The sequence below is a fragment of the Microtus ochrogaster genome, unplaced genomic scaffold, assembly GCF_000317375.1.
Source record: "Microtus ochrogaster isolate Prairie Vole_2 unplaced genomic scaffold, MicOch1.0 UNK156, whole genome shotgun sequence".
NCBI lineage: Eukaryota > Metazoa > Chordata > Mammalia > Rodentia > Cricetidae > Microtus > Microtus ochrogaster.
Window position 1 is genome coordinate 8029 of NW_004949254.1, and position 12077 is coordinate 20105.

The 12077-nt window shown below is 41.3% G+C and overlaps 1 pseudogene; it reads right to left on the bottom strand.

Annotated features, from left to right (window-relative positions):
- Nucleotides 1–10038: 10038 nt before the first annotated feature.
- Nucleotides 10039–10442, bottom strand: LOC101988239 (annotated as a pseudogene).
- Nucleotides 10443–12077: the final 1635 nt, after the last annotated feature.

The window sequence follows — 12077 nt, forward strand, 5'->3', positions numbered from 1 at the left end:
AACACACTAACAAGAAAGAACCAATGACAACTCAGAGCCAGGGAAGGAAAACACAGATTTGTTTTTAGAAATGGGGACTGAAACAGCCTCCCATTTATTCAGGCAGACAGTGAGACTGGCTGTGGATGGTGGCACTGAAATCAACTACTCACTGCTTGGTTCGCACCCGGAAGCTGGATTCATCTTATTTGTAAAGCTCCCACTTCCTTGAGTTTCTCCAGCTTCATCATGGCTTCCTGGTTCTCACTGTTCAGCTGCTGCATTTTGTCCATAGAGGATTTCTATGAATGCAATTTAATCTTGTATTAGCATGTTTTAACAGGTAAGAATGCATTAAAAAAACTACAAACTGCAAAATATTTATCCACCATCAAAAAGAAAGAAAGGAAGAAAAAAAGAAAGAAAGAAAAATAAAAAGTTAGAGGTTAGAGCTAGGCCCCATTTGATCTGCAATCATAAGGTAAGAACTTCAGAGTGAATTCCCAGAACCTAGAGTTTGAACATGCCTGTAACGCTAGGACTGGTGGCCATATACATAAGGCGAATCCAGAGAGACCTCTAGTCAGTTAGATTAGCCCAAATCACAAGCTTCTAGTCCACAGAGAGACCTTGTGTCAAAGCAATAAAATAGAGAGGAAAGCCGGGCATTGGCGCACGCCTTTAATCCTAGCTCTCAGGAGGCAGAAGCAAGTGGATCTCTGTGTGTTCAAGGTCAGCCTGGTCTACAGAGAGAGTTTCAGGACAGGCTACAAAGCCACACAGAGAAACCCTGTCTTGAAAACCCAAAATAAATGAATAAATACATAAACAAATAAATAAATAAATAAGATAGAGAGGCTAGCAGTATGATTGAGAAAGACACCTGATGAGCTCTCTGGCCTCTACCCTCTTGGGCATATGTACCCACACACTCAGGAGCAAGTACCACACACACACACCTCTCACCCAACACACATGATAACAATAAGTTTAGGCATTTATGACAAACAAGTTAGGAACAGTTTTTCCTCTCCTTTTAAAAATGCTGGGCAGTAAACTCAGGGTCCTGTGCAGGTTAGGTGCAACCTCTGAGCGTATTCCCAAGAATTTCTTTACCTGTTGCTAGATACATCTTACTATGGCTAGGCACTGTGTTAGATGCTGGTAATTTTCAAGAAAAGAATATGTTTGATCCTGAACATAGTTCTATTTCTTTAAGCCATCAATCATGAATGGAAAGCTATGACACCAACTAACTAAAGCACTGAATGTAATGGGATCAGAGACCATGACACCTGTCCCAACACAGGCAGTGGCAGAGAGGGCAGTCCCTCGGGTTTCTTAGAAACAAAATGCCTGTGTTGTGTGTCTTTAAAAAATGAGAGCAAATAGGCAAACGAAATTGTGAGTGTGTGTATACTTGGGTGTGAGTGTATGTGCAACCATGTGTGTGTATGCCTGGAGAGTCTTCAGGTTCAGGAGTGTAAGCTTAGCCTACTTGAACTAAAAGTCTATCCAGTTCCAAGTAGCTGAATCTCAGATCTGTTTCATGTTACCTGGTACTTTCTAAGAGGTCAGCACTTGCACATAAAGAGCAATGAATATGAGTCCAGCAATAATCGTCCATAAACTCCACAGAGTATACCAGTTGTACAATGAAAAAAAATCCATCTGTTAAAGTGATGGTGTTGAACGGCATCTGTGAGACCAGGAGAAGAATAACAGTCCAACCTGACCTTGCTTAAAAAGCAAGCAAATTTCAAATATCTCAGTTATTTGAAGAACACTGTGCACCTTTGCAAACTTTGAAAAAAAAAACTATTTCTTAATGTCTCAACTACAACATTACAGCCAAATTCTATCTTCTGTATTATCAAGAATATATCATTTCAAAGTATCATTCCCAAACTAAAGTCTGCTTTGTATAAATATAAAACAAAATCCAATTTTAATAATTATCCAATAATTGGACCTGTGACAAAATTTCAAAGCAGACTCATAATTTGTACATGATATTGCTGATCTGTTGTGTATGTATCTAGCAAATACACTTAAATCTTACATTTTGCAAAAGAAATTCTGAATACATCTCCTGGCATGCTTCTCTGAAGAGGATAAAGTTGATAATGCCACTTAGAAACCGAACTGTTCGTTTTGCTTCTAAAAAAGAAAATAACACTGTAAACCGTTGAAACAACAGAATGCAAAAATATGTCATTTTTACCATATGACTTGGCTCACAGTATAGAAAAATGTATGCTTTAACGAGGTGCAGAATGATCTGTTCTATCTTAGACTGGAATTACCTTTCTGTTTAGAAAGGAGGAGAGAGAAGGAGGAAAACAAGTTAGTTTGAGCTATATAGGAGAACAGAGACCATGATCGACCCTAAAAATAAAACAGAAAGTGAATGATTGAATGAATGAATGAATGAATGAATGAATGAAGCAAAACCTTTAGACAGCAGAGCACATGCAATATAGGGCAGAAACCACCTTCAAAGCGGCAAGAGGGGAGCCCTGTGAATGCACTTGCTCTTAACAGAGAATGCCAACAGCAGGCATGGGACTTACGAGGCAAGATGGTAAGATTTTAGAGTGGGAGGGGCCAGAGCAGCTAGAATTGCCGAGACTAAGAACTCAGAGACAGGGGCTGTGGAGAGTAGAGAATTCTGGCAGTCTCAGAGAAGCTGGTTCTAATCAGCATGCAGACATGAAGAAATTACGAAGGCTGAGAGAAGAAACAGAAATATCTAAAGCAGTAAACAAAAGCATCAGTATTACATGGCATAAAAATTGTAATCTAAGAAAAATAAAAAGCCAAGCCAGAATATGATCTATAAAAAGAAAAATATCAAAATACCTGAAACAGCACCAACGACAAATACAGTAAAACAGGCCATGAAAATGTCTCATTTGTTCAAAAACAAAGTCTTATGAAGATGAAGACAGTTCCTAAAAGTATCCAAATCCAACTCAAAGAGATGAAACAGAAGATATCTGAAATAAGAATTGTGCTGGGGGCTGGAGAGATGCTCAGTAGTAAAGAGCACTGGCTGCTCTTCCAGAGGTCCTGAGTTCAATTCTCAGCAACCACATGGCAGCTCACAACCATCTGTAAAGAGATCTGGAGCCCTCTTCTCGCCCGCAGGCTACATGCAGGTAGAATATTGCATACATTGAAAAAAATGTACTGGAATGATTAGAAAAAGAAGTTAGAGCCAGAGAAATCCCCGGGATACAGGCCAGCAGGAGTGCAGCCACCCCACCTATGAGCAGAGGCAGGATTGACAGCATCCAAAGGCTGTGATGAAATCCCACAAAAAGAAGGAACAAAAACCACTTTTTGCCTAACAGGAGAGTAAGGTCTAAATCTCATGAAAACCATAAATAGTGAATAACTCTAAGCTGAAAAACAAAACAAAAATTCAAAAATTCCACAGAACCCCAAAATATATCGAAGCAGCTAGGAAGTAGTAATAAAATTTAAAAGCAAGGCAAAAAAATAAAGCAGACACATTAGATGGAATAAAGATAAGAATAAGAGTAGGTTTTCTAATCAGGAACAAAGGAAGCCATTATATAATGCAGCAATAAATCTTTTCCTTTCCTGTATCTTCAAGGGATTTTATTATTGGTCTTTATTGGTCTTCCTTGTGGATACTGTTTTCAACAGTGCCAGCATGCCTTTAAAGCACTGGGAAAGTCATTAAAACTCAGTAACTAAGAAAATTAGCTTTCAAAACTAAGGGGAAACAGGCATGTCAGGGCACACCAGGAACCAACACTCACGGTACAGAGGCCAGAGGCTTTTCATTTCTAGGCCAGCCTGGGCTATATAGTAAGATACTGTTTATAAGAACAACAAACAAGGAGCCGGACAGACGGGTCAGAGGCCAGGAGCACTTGCTGCTCTTGCAGAGGACCTGAATTTGGCTCCCAGCACCCATATGGCACTCACAACCACATGTAACCCCAGCTCCCGGGATCCAACAACAGGATCCAAGAGGACTAGGCCTGTACATGGTATGTATCATACATGAAGGTAAAACACACAAAAATAAATAAATCTTTCAAAAGCTATTTTTAAAGAGTTCAGCAGCCAAAATAAGACAAGAATTGGAGAACATGGAAATACATAAATATTATAAGGAAGAAAGATTAAAGGTAAATTTAAGTCTGATCATATCAATAACATTAAATCAAATGAGCTAAGCACTCCAATTCAAGGGCAGTGAGGATGAAAAGAATAAATTCACAAAAGATTTCATTATCTCTATTAATCATTCAACACAGCAACTGAAAGAAAACCTGAAGGAATGTTACTAATGAGCTGGTGCAAACTGTGGAGTGCCCTGCCCAGCAAGGAAACGCAAATGCAGGCTGTATAACAGCACTGCAGGCCCTGTGGATGTGCTTGCAGGTCCCAAGTAATGCATCACAAGAGTTTACTGGACAGTGGCAGAGTCTGACACTGTGTCCTCTGTGGTATGCCATGTGCTGCAGTGAGCAGGAACAGAAGGGATAACAGAGTAGATTATTCCAGAGAGGAGAACGGCATCAGAAAGCACAAAGGAAGACAGAAGGGGAGCTGACAGAAAGTCAACAGCACAGGGCTCCAGCTGCCCACCTCACACATCCAAAACTAAGGACCCCAGCTACAAGCATGCCACCAGATGAATGAGGGAAGAAAACTGGCTGTGTGAACCGTGCCTGATTTTATCCTACGGCAGTACCCTTGGTGTAAAGATAAGCATCTCCATGCACGGTGCTAAGAAACTGGATATCCACAGTCTAGAGAATAGCAACCCCAGGAAAGTGGTCAACTGGTGTCTTCCACACATCTTTATGTTTCACAAGTTTTCCATTCACAGCAAGATCGGAGTAAGGACTAAGTGGTTCTCAAGATCCTTTCCACAGGACCGCTTTCTCTCTGCGTGCGTGAGTGGTACTTCTGTTAGGGATGCGGCGTCACTGTCACCCATGCTTAGAGGTGCTCGCTGCCACCGTGCTGTCTGCTCGCTGTGACTACTGCAGGGAGCACACATGTCCCACTGTAGGGCACACAGGGCTTCCGTGTTCCGGCTAATTGTTTTTCTTTCTCCACTAAGTCTCGCAATCGCAGATTCTTTGTCTCTTTCTGTCTCCATCATTTTCTTTCACATGTCATGGATTTTCACACAGCCTTTCAGATTGGCTCCCTTCACTTTATACCATGCACTTGCGTCTCCTCCGTGTTTTCTCGTAGGTTGACAGCTCAGTTCCATTTAGCACTAAATCCCATTCCATTGCCTGGATGCAGTTTATTTACTGACCCATTCTGAAAGGCAGAATGGTGTCTGAGGTTTAGAAACTGAACAAAGCTACTAACAACTTCTCTGTATGTGCTTTTACAGGAATATAGTTTGAATTCCTTTGTGTAGATACCAAGAAGCCCAACTACTGGATCATATGTAAAAACAGGCTTCATTTTGTCAGAGACTGCCAAAACGGTGACACCCCAGTGCACTGCCGTAGTAAAGAACTCAGGTGCCTGTTGCCCCAAATCTTCCTTAACCCTTCAGATTGCTGAGTCTCGAAATGTTGTCAGTTTTAATAGGTATGTGGCGTATGTCTGTTGAGTTTTTTTTTTAATAAAAAGTATCAAAGTAATTTAACACAGAAAAGGTAATGTTTCAACAAGTATTGCAAAATTATAACAACACGTACAAAAGGGGAGACAGGAACGGCAACTCACACCATATACAATAATTGAAACATTAAACAAGCAAGACAATCTCCCCCAAGCACTCGGAGGCAAATCTCAGCAAATCAAGCCAAGGTTTCTTAGAAAGACACACAGTTTTTTTTTAATCAATTAAATATTCAAAACTGAAATTTATTTTGTATAACTATATAATTTAAAAGACAAATAACAGAGAAGAAAATACCTGTATAATCAGCTGAAAATTTATTTGAAAACTATCTGAAGCACAGTAAGATAAATAGACAAGGTGCTGGAAAGATGGCTCAGTGGTTGAGAGCATAGCTCTTCCGGATGACCCATGTTTGATTCCCAGCTCCCCCCTGGCAGCTCACAACCACCTGTAAGTCCAGTTCCAAGGAATCTGACGCCCTCTTCTGAACTCTTTGGGCAATGTACACACACAGTACACAGGTAAACAGGCAGGCAAATACCCATACACATAAAATAATCTATTCTTAATTTAAAAAAACATTTAAAAATAGACAAGTGATTTGAAAAGAACTCTGCCAAAGAAGCCATACCACAGTAAATAAGCATATAAAAATATGTTGTTTTATTGATCATCAAGGAAAAGTAAACTAAAACCACTACACACCCAGCAAATGGCAAAAATTAAAATCACTCAAACCATGGTGGATATGACTCAATGGAAACTATAGTATATTGCTGATGGGGAGACAGTCACTTTGGAGAGAATTTGGCCACTTCTTAAAAAGTGAGGCATGCACTTATCACACAAACCAGCTTCTCTACTCCTCAGCATTTAAACACACAAATGAAATCATATCCACACACTTATAAACATGAATACTCACAGCTGCTCGCCAATAATGACCAAACATTAGAAACAATTCAAATGCCTATTAATTGGTTAATAGGTAAACAAATTGGGCCATACACATACATGAGAATACTGCAAAAGCAAAAGAAACAAAGGACTAATAAATTCAGCTAATATGAATAAATTTCAAAAGCACTGTTTAAAAGAAGCCAGACAGAAAAGACTGTACTCTTCTATGACTCCATTATATGAAAGCTGATGAAAAGCTAAAGTGATGGAATACACATCAGGGCTGTCGGAGAAGGACGGCCACAGGGAACTGACCACGAACGAACATAAGAAACATATGTAGGTCATGGAAATGTTATGCACAACTACAGCAGTGGAGTATCAGTGCTGCAATGCAAGCTTCTCATGATAAAAAAGTAATTGGTAATTTGATATCCTACTCAAACACACAGTAAGAAGACTAATAAGATTTAAGATGCAAGTAGGGGTTGAGAGCTGGGGCAGAGGGAAGGGAAGACGTAGAGGGAGAGTGGGAAAGAGAGGTTTTAATTTAAGGCAGGAATCCCTTTCACCAAAGCAAGAACTCAAAACACACAAAACAGCAAAAACCTATTTGTCCTAATGTGTACAGATAATAGATTATTCCTACCAATGTCCTCTTAAAATAGCACTTGTCATAATTCTGTCTCCCTTACACATCCCAGAGCACAGCTGGCAATGTTTGGAGATATTTTCAGTTGTCAGGACAAGAATACAATGGCTAGGGACCAGGCATTGTGCCAAATACGCTACAATGCTTCGGGTGGTCTCTCACTGCAGAGCTGTCTGTCCAAAGGACACTACTTCCCAGTGTGAGCAGAGACCCAGAGTAAACATATTCAATTTTGCAAAAAACAAACAAACAAACAAACAAAACAAAACTGAAATGGGTTACAAGTTTTGAAATCTGCTTTAGGCTCTCACTGTTTCTTCAAACAATTACAGCTTAAAAAGAAGCCCCAACAATTTGCCTCTCCTCCTGGTAAATGGAGGACCCCAAAACACAGCTGTTAAATAACGCCCTGACTCTCAACCCTTCAAAACAACACAGAGCGCAGGAACTCTAAAGGCTACTCCCTTTCACTCTAGTGTGTCCTTAATCACTAGAAGGCACTTGCCCATGCTACTGAGAAAGCTGCTGCCACCTCAATACTGATCTTATTTTCAGAGACTGCAACGGCAGAGGATGCATTAATCCCTATTTACAGGACACTGCTTCCAAAACCAGGAGGAAAGCTGTGATGTCCCTTCAAAGCCTTCTCCGCTACATGATTAAAGACTACTTCCTTACATGTGGCCACTACTTTGTGAGACTATTTTTTGGAAACCTTACCATTTTTGGGAGAAAAGAATATATCTTTTCCTACTCCTTCAACAAAAGTCAGTGCAGATTTGTTCCTAAAATGGGACTGGTTTCTGGCAAGTATCAAGCAGGCAGGCAGATAATTAATTATGTAGTGGACACCACTAGGCATCTGATCATAAAGTTCTGACACTCTTTCCAGGTCAATAAGATCACAACCCACAGATTGAGGGCTTAGCCCTCACACTGCTCCCCATTGACACGGTCACAAGACCAGGCTGTTTTACTTATGCTTCTGACAGTATACTACACAATGGGTTCCTACCATGCCCTCCTCAGATCTGATTCATCTGCTAGAGCAGCTAAGGCATAAGGAAATATAAGAAGATATTATGAGGGATGAATACCAGATGAAGAGACAACCAGTGCCAAATATAAGGTAGGAACTTGGCACGCCTCTATGAATCACAAAGTGTCTGGCTGTCCCAGAGTTTCTTAAAATCAGCTCTTGGGGGTTTTTATAAAAGTTTTATCATGTAGGTATGATTGATTTTACCAATGCCAGCAACTTCCAGTCTCTCCCGTCCCCAGGATCAGGGGACAGGGGCTGAATGTCCTAATCCTATAGGAATGTCTTAGTTTTCTCGTAAACCACTCCCACCCCCATCCTGCCATCCTTCTCCCACCCCTACCCACTGGCCCAAGGGATCAGAGGCTACCAAGCAACTGCTAACCATAACTTACAAACGTTCACTGATGATGCCAACCATTTTGGGATCTGTGCACCAAGAACTTTGGACAATGACAAAATGTATATTTCACACTATCATACTGTTCTATTTAAATTACCCCTGAAATATTACTTTGTCAGTATCTTCCCTTGTGTTAGTCTATGTTTGTATGTGTGTGGGTCCATGTGGACCAGAGGCAGTCTCTGATTTTTTTTTCTCAGGTGCCACCCACCTTTACTTATTTATTTAGATATGATATTTAATTACTTAAAAATATGGTCTCACAGGCCTAGAAGTTCCCAAGTAAGCTAGGCTGACTAACCACCAGACGTTTGCCTGTCTCTCTCCACAATGCTGAGAACCAATGGATCACACGCAGAACTTCAAAAAGAAAAAGAAATACGTAGGTTCTGGGCCTTGACTCGGGTCCTGCCTTTCCTAATTGAGCTATTTCCCCCAGAGAGTCAATATCTTCTGAAAACTTAATAGCAAAAGAATGCAACACTCCAGGTACAGTCAGCCCAGGGCTGAGTATTAATAAATACAGCAAGGAACCACTTCGACTGACTGTGGGTAACTGTAGTACTCATGTAGCATTATGATCCAGTGCAAAGAAACTCTAAGAGCTTCCGCATGGCCCACTTACACGAGTCTGGACCTCCCCTGCACTCTTCTTACATCAGTATTTGGACTTTAAGCTATTTTCATTTCTACTACTGAATTTCATACTTGCAAACTTTTTTTCGGCGATAGGATCATCTCAAATCTGGATTTGGGCCTTTCAAACATTAGTCATCTATTTCAGTATAAAATATAAATGTATGTGGGAAGTAAATTATCCAACCCCAAGTATAGTTGGTGTGTTTCAAAAAACCACAGACCTCTGCAGATTCAGAAAAGGCTCGGCAAGGTCCTTCTGTAGAAAGAAGTTTCTAGATGTTTCCATTCGAAATGTGTAGATGGAGGCAGAGGTTTCTCCACAGTATAGCTCCTTCTCTGCAGAGGAAAGTACTTTGCACAAGAATAGGCTGAATTTCTGATCCCTGCCCAGCTTCAGATCACTACAGGTGGCAATGACTTGGGAGACCGGTGGGTGGGACTTGATGTGTGGCCCAACAAGCTTGGCCCCATGCCCGCGGAACCATTATATTCAGGGAGCTGGCTTCTAGTCGGAACTGCGACTCCGAAGGACGGGGTGGGGTGCGGCAGCTAGAGGGCGTAGTTCCGGACGGCGTTTACGCGGTGGTTAGAGCTTTTCTCCCGAACTTTACGCCGGCCTCCCGGTTAGCGGGCAGACGGTTTCCGGCCCCTCTAGTAGGCTCAGGGAGTGACAGTGGGTAAAGGATGTTTTGTTCTCAACTGGATCAAAAGCGTTGTTCAGAATGCTGGCGTAACAGTAACAATGTCACTATCCGATAAGCATTGATGGGGTCAGGTTCTGCCTTGGATACTTTTTTTTTTTTTTTTTTTTTTTTTTTTTTTTTTTTTTTTTACTTTTTCTCACTTTTATTTATGACAGATTTTCCCCGATCTCTTCTGGTCAAAAATTCTTGGAGACAATTCCATCAGCTTTAGCCAATCGGAGAATAGAATCATCTGACTCGCCCATCCTGCGAATGGCGCCGCAGATAGCGTAGGTTTTAAACTGGCCATTAAACCGACCTGTGACCCTGTCAACCTCGGCCACGTTCATCTGGTTCATCTGGATGGACGCGTGGTCCTTGGCACCAATGATGCGGTTGCTCGCGGAGCATTTCCGCGGCACGTACAGGTCCACGAACTCGCCGGCGTCGTTCTGCATGTCAACGTCCTGCCTGCTCGCTAGGCCGCGGTAGCGCAGAAAGGAAGTGGCTCGTCCCCGGGCAGCACTATTGGGCATGAGGGGCGTGGCTTTGGCGAATGCCTTTGATACTTGTACACATCATTTCACTTAAGATTCATGAAAGCTTGGCATGGGAAAGCGAGTGGATGGATAGAGATTGCTATTTTCCTTAGAAAGAACGCGTAAATGACCCAAAGCCTCCCACCGTAGTTCAAAAGTAGCCTAGCCGGAATTTGGGTACAGTCCTCTGTAAGCAAGACTTGGAGAGATGGGAGGTACCTAATCAATAGTTCATCTGATCAGCTCCTCCCTCACATTTAAGAACACTGCCCTGAAAGAAGTAATTTGGAATAATCTGGAGTAAAACTAAGTCTCTGAATCTTAGTTTCTTCTGTCTCCGATAATCCCTCCCTTCGAGCCAGACACCGCAAGTCCTTTCTACAGACTAACGTACTAGTCCTGTCTGCTTCATGGAGTAGCATTAAGATTCAGGGAATTATTTCATATAGTATGCTTAATAAACTGTCTGGCAAAGTTGTGAGTGCTCAATAAGTATTAGCTGTATTTTGATCTATTTTTGCATGATTTGTAGTAAAAAAAAAAAAAAGCCACCACAAATGGTAAGCGCTCAAAATATCCAAAACATTTAAGTGTCCAAACAGGAAACAAATGAACTACACGAAGTCCAAGAGTAGAAAGACTATGTGGTCTTTCTCAGAAGAAAACGGAGATGAATGTGTGGTCAAAGCTATTTGAGCGAGAATTTTTACTATATATTTAGCAGTTGGTAGTATGTTAGAACTTAAATTGTTAATAAAATACACTAATGGTTTGTTCAAATTTCTTAATTACAAGGATAAAACTTTATTATTTTTTTCAAAAGTTAGTAACCCAATACTGGCTCTTTAAAGAAAAATGTGTGCGTCTTTGTGTGTGTGTGTGTCTTTGTCTATGTGTGTGTGCGCGCATGCCAATGACTGTGTGCAGACACATGTACATGAGCACATGTAGGGCAGAAGAAAACCTTGAGTGACATCCTTGGATGTCATCCTTGAGTGACATCCTTGGAGATACCATCTACTTTTTTTGAGACAGGTTCTCTAATTGGCCTGCAGCTCACCAATCAGACCAAACTGCACCACCAGTGAGCTCTAGGCATGCCTACCTCCCCCTCCCCAGTGCTGGCATTTCAAGTGTGCACCCCCATGGCTGAGTGCTGCTGAACAGCACCGGCCTCATGCTTGTGAAGCCCTTTTTTTACCTTACTGACCGAACTCTCTGCAGACGAATGCTTGTCTTTTTGAGGTAAAAGATGGAACTGGAGGACTCTCGTACTATCTAGGGTTCATTTGTCACCATGAAGACACTAACTGTTGTAAATTCCAACACCAAGATGCTTCTGGGCAAATGATGGAATTACATCACTATGATCAAAAGTACACATTCTGTATAAAAGTGTTTCTTAATGTTCTTAAGATGCTAAACCTCATGATCTAGGAACACACTATCCTCACAGGATCAGTTGTTCCCTTGATCATATGACTGACCAGGATCAGTGGCTTTTTGTCACACCCCAGCATTTAGAGAAAATATTGTCATGCTTATTGGAGCCTTTTGAAATTGGAAGTCATCTCTACCGAATGGATATTTTTTGGTGTTATAGAATAG